General features: G+C 38.9%; 1 pseudogene; it reads left to right on the top strand.

Moving 5' to 3' along the window:
• LOC140512177 (olfactory receptor 5F1-like) lies at nucleotides 1-1,009 on the top strand (annotated as a pseudogene).
• Nucleotides 1,010-5,424: the final 4,415 nt, after the last annotated feature.

Genomic DNA, 5,424 nt, shown 5'->3' with positions numbered 1-5,424 from the left:
ATGGCCAGTCAAAGATATGGAGGTGGGAAATGGAGTGTAATTTCCGAGGAATGATAGGTAGTCAAGTGTAGTCAAATTGTAGAGGTGAAAGAGGGAAACAAGGTATAAGAAGAGTATCATACTACAGTGACAAAATTCATCTTGCTGGGGTTAACAGATTTACCCAAACTTCAAGTTATAATTTTTATATTCTTTTTGATGATTATAACTCTCACAATGATGGGAAATGCAGGAATGATTATATTAATCAAGATAGATTCTCAACTCCACACATCTATATATTTTTTATGACTAACTTGTCCTTGCTGATATTTTTTATTCTTCATCTATCACTCCAAAGATGTTAGCTGACTGCTTTGTGCAGATGTAGGTCTTTATTGCTTTAGCAACTACTGAGTGTATCCTCTTTGGATTGAAGGCATATAACCGTTATGTGGCCATTTATAATACCCTGCTTTACCCAGTTATCATGTCAAGGACAGTGTGCCTGAAGATGGTCACAGGGGTCTTCACAGCAGGATTACTTAACCCAATTATTCATACCAGTTACATAAGTAGCCTTTCATTCTGTGGCTTCAATGTCATCCATAACTTTTTCTGTGACAGTCCCTCAATCCTCAAACTCTCTTGCTCTGAAGCTCAAATGAATGAAACCATTATTTTTATTTGCACTGGGATAAACATGTTAGAAACCCTTCTTATCATCCTTACTTCTTATATCTATATGTTCTTCTCTGTTCCATGCTTCCATTCAGTTGAAGGGAGGCACAAAGCATTCTCAATCTGTACTTCTCATATTACAGTCATTGTTGTATTTTATAGAGCTGAGATTATTATTTATCTGTGTCCAAATTCAAACTACTCTCCAACTCAAAGCAAAGTGTTATCTGTATTCTACACAATGGTTATCCCAGCGTTGAACCCTTTAATCTACAGCCTAAGAAATGAAGAAGTGAAGAGGGCTTTAAAGAATACTGTCACTAGAAAACGAATCCTGACACTTATATGATTTTTAGAATAATAAAGATAATTAAGAACGCAGATGTACAGATAACCCTTTTAACTATTTACTGATATTTGCTGAGTTGTGCTAAGTGGTTTTTATTTTTCGCTTTTCTCTGCTTAACAGTTGAAAACTTAATTGTAGTAATTCTAGGGAACCTCATGGCAATTGAAGTCACAGTAGTGAAACCAATAAATACACAAATTTAGAAATGAAAGAAAAATATTTGAAATTGAATTAATAGAATTCATTGTGGGCATTGGAACTTATACTTTTAACATTAGATGAGATCCCAGATAATATATCTGAAAAGTGCGCAAGCTTTGAAGGGGGGAGGGGTTGTTTCCAACAACATGTGTCTCATATAGCTAGAAACTCTAGATAACAGGAGGATTTTTAAACATGGAGTCAATGATTTTGGGGAAGAGAAACAAGGGAAAGGACTGTTGTAAGAGTTTAGCAACTGGATCTTTCACAGAAGATATCACCCAATGCTATGTAACTCATTTAATGCAGAAGAAAATGACAAACATGGGCAATCTTGTAGCTGATTCAGAGGATGCTATATACCTTGGGCAGCTAGGTGGTGCAGTGGACAAAGCACCAGTGCAGGAGTCAGGAAGACCTGAGTTCAAATCTCACCTCAGACACTTGACACTCACCAGCTGTGTGATCTTGGGCAAGTCACTAAACCCCAATTGCCTCATCCTGCGTCACCTCCAGTCATCATGGTGAATATATGATCACTGGATTCTGATGATTCTGGAGGAGAAGTGAGGTTGGTGACCTTCACAGCCCTCCCTCACTCAAAAACAAAGTCAAGTGCAAGCTATATCATTATTTCTCTGACGGCATGGTCTTCTTCGGCAATGAAGGATGAACACACATATCTTAATATAATTGACATATTTCTGAAATCTATCTGTCCATATGTACAGTCTGGTTTGTTAGATCAATGCTAAATTAAAAAGGGTGATTTGTCAATTATTCATTTCCACTTTCAGTCATGAACTGATCTACAAACTTTTCCTATCAGTCACACTGTCATCTGAACATTCTTAGAATAATTAACACTGATATTCAAGATGTTAGCAATCATTAATCGGCAAATTATAAACTGGAAAAAAAATATAGAGATTATTTGCCATAGTACACAAGATCTGATAACAGTTGTAGTTAGAGAGACTCCATAGGGCTGTTGAATTAAACACACTCACACACACACACACACACACACGTGTGTGTGTGTGTATATATATATATGTATATATATATATACATACACACTAAATAGGTTTTTTGATACAAACTATGACTGCAGAATCATAATAAGGGAAAAAATCCTTCAAGTCATAAAGAAAATTTTAAAATTAAAATAGAATTAATCAATGCAAGAGCAACAAAAGAAGATTATCAAAGTCAGACAGACATATTCAAAGTTCTTAAAAAATATTTACAAGCCAAAAAAGTGATAAACAGAGAAAATATAAGTATTTTATTTCTAAGCTAAAAATATACTCTAAAGAAATTCATGATGTAAAAGATTTTATTAGTAAAAAAAACCCTAAGTACAAATTCAGTAGAAACAGCAGAGGAAGACTTTCAAAATGGCTAAATGCAAGTTATTCAAGAAAAAATAGTATATGCTTTTCTTTTTTTACTATTTCTAATTAATATCCAAATGAATTATCAATAGGGAAAGAAAATGAAAAAACTTTCAGTCTTATTAAGAAATGATCTTTAGCAGAGTAGACAAAGAATAACATTAAAGCAAATATGGAAATGAACCTAGCAACACCATTGGCAAACTTCCTTACCCGTCATTATCATATCCTTCATCATCAAAATTTGCAAAACTGATAATGCCTTTTAACCCAGTAAAGTCAATAAGGATTGCATACTTGAAAGTGATATCAAAAACAAAGTTATATCTGTTCAGTATTTTATGTAGGTACAAAAATAAAGTAAAAACAGTAGAAATAGCAGTTCATATAAAACGTATGAAAATAGAAGAATTAAAAAAGAAACTTGCACACTAATTATGTAATAATTACAAATGTTATTATAAATCAACTAAGACTAATAAGTCTAAGGGATCAAAAGGAATATGGTTTGTCCTTTAGAAACTGACAAAAACAAGAACACAAGAAGAATGGTGTATGTATTAATTACTACCATGAAACATAAAAAAAGTTAGAATATATGAATAAAGATCCTATTCCATTTTTAAAAAGTGAGTTAGTGGGGGGGCGGAGCCAAGATGGCAGAGTAGAAAGACGCACATACACATAGCTCCGAACCCACAACCCACAGAACGGCTAGAGGGGACCAACTCACGGTGAATTCTGCACCCAGAGGCCACGGAATATTGGAGCGAGGGAGATTTCTGTTCCGGGGAGACCTGCAAACCTCTCGTGGGGGGTCCTTCGCGCTGCGGACTGGGTGCCGGGACTGGGAGCAGAGGGCAGCCCTGCAGCGGCCGCGACACCAAGAGGAAAAGATCTGAGCGGGCTTCAGGGATGGGATCTCCAGCGGCCACGCGGGTCCCTCCACCCACAGAGGGACCTGCAAACCTCTCACAAGAGGTCCGTTGCGCTGCAGACGCGGAGCCCAGCCCAGACCTGCAGCGGCCTCGGCTCCGAGAGGTACAGATCCGAGCAGGCTTCAGGGACGGGATCTCCAGCGGCGGCACAAGCCCCTCCACCCACAGGTGACGGGGGTCAGTGAGAGAGTCTCTTTGGCAGGTCGAGAGGGGAGTGGGGTGCCTCCATGGCTCGGGCCCCCCCGGGAGATAGAAGCTGAGAGGCGGCTGCAGACAGGGGCTCCCCAAGCGGGCGGGAGCCTGGATCCATTGTGGAAGGTCTGTACATAAACCCCCTGAGGGAACTGAGCCTGAGAGGTGGCCCTGCCCCGACCTGACCACCTGAACTTAATTCTCACACTGAATAGCACCCTGCCCCCGCCAAAAGCCCTAAGGCGGGAAGCAGCATTTGAATCTCAGTACCCAAACGCTGGCTGGGAGGACCAGGAGGCGAGGTGGGTGTGAGGAGAATATTCAGAGGTCAAGTCACTGGCTGGGGAGAATGCCCAGAAAAGGGAAAAGAAATAAAACTATTGAAGGCTACTTTCTTGGAGAACAGACATTTCCTCCCTTCCTTTCTGATGAGGAAGAACAATGCTTACCATCAGGCAAAGACACAGAAATCAAGGAATCTGTGTCCCAGTCCACCCAATGGGCTCAGGCCATAGAAGAGCTCAAAAAGAATTTTGAAAATCAAGTTAGAGAGGTGGAGGAAAAATTGGGAAGAGAAATGAGAGGGATGAAAGAGAAGCATGAAAAGCAGATCAGCTCCCTGCTGAAGGAGAACCAAAAAAATGTTGAAGAAATTAACACCTTGAAAACTAGTCTAAGTCAATTGGCAAAAGAGGTTCAAAAAGCCAATGAGGAGAAGAATGCTTTCAAAAGCAGAATTAGCCAAATGGAAAAGGAGATTCAAAAGCTCACTGAAGAAAATAGTTCTTTCAAAACTAGAATGGCACAGATGGAGGCTAAGGACTTTGTGAGAAAGACAGATATCACAGAACATAGCGAGAAGATTGGAAAAATGGAAGATAATGTGAAATATCTTATTGGAAAAACAACTGACCTGGAAAATAGATTCGGGAGAGACAATGTAAAAATTTTGGGACTACCTGAAAACCATGATCAAAAGAAGAGCCTAGACATCATCTTCCATGAAATTATTAAGGAAAACTGCCCTGAGATTCTAGAACCAGAGGGCAAAATAAATATTCAAGGAATCCACAGAACACCGCATGAAAGAGATCCAAACAGAGAAACTCCTAGGAACATTGTGGCCAAATTCCAGAATTCCCAGGTGAAAGAGAAAATATTGCAAGCAGCTAGAAAGAAACAATTCAAGTATTGTGGAAATACAATCAGGATAACACAAGATCTAGCACCCTCTACATTAAGGGATCAAAGGGCATGGAATAGGATATTCCAGAAGTCAAAGGAACTAGGACTAAAACCAAGAATCACCTACCCAGCAAAACTGAGTATAATACTTCAGGAGAAAAAAATGGTCTCTCAATGAAATGGAGGATTTTCAAATTTTCTTGATGAAAAGACCAGAGCTGAAAAGAAAATTTGACTTTCAAACACAAGAATAAAGAGAACCATGAAAAGGTGAACAGCAAAGAGAAGTCATAAGGGACTTACTAAAGTTGAACTGTTTACATTCCTACATGGAAAGACAATATTTGTAACTCTTGAAACATTTCAGTATCTGGGTACTGGGTGGGAGTACACACACACACATGCACACACGCACACATACATAGAGACAGAGTGCACAGAGTGAATTGAAGAGGATGGGATCATATCTTAAAAAAAATGAAATCAAGCAGTGAGAGAGAAA

Source organism: Notamacropus eugenii, chromosome 6 (genome assembly GCF_028372415.1).
Source record: "Notamacropus eugenii isolate mMacEug1 chromosome 6, mMacEug1.pri_v2, whole genome shotgun sequence".
Classification (NCBI taxonomy): domain Eukaryota; kingdom Metazoa; phylum Chordata; class Mammalia; order Diprotodontia; family Macropodidae; genus Notamacropus; species Notamacropus eugenii.
This window is presented reverse-complemented; position numbering and strand designations above follow the sequence as displayed.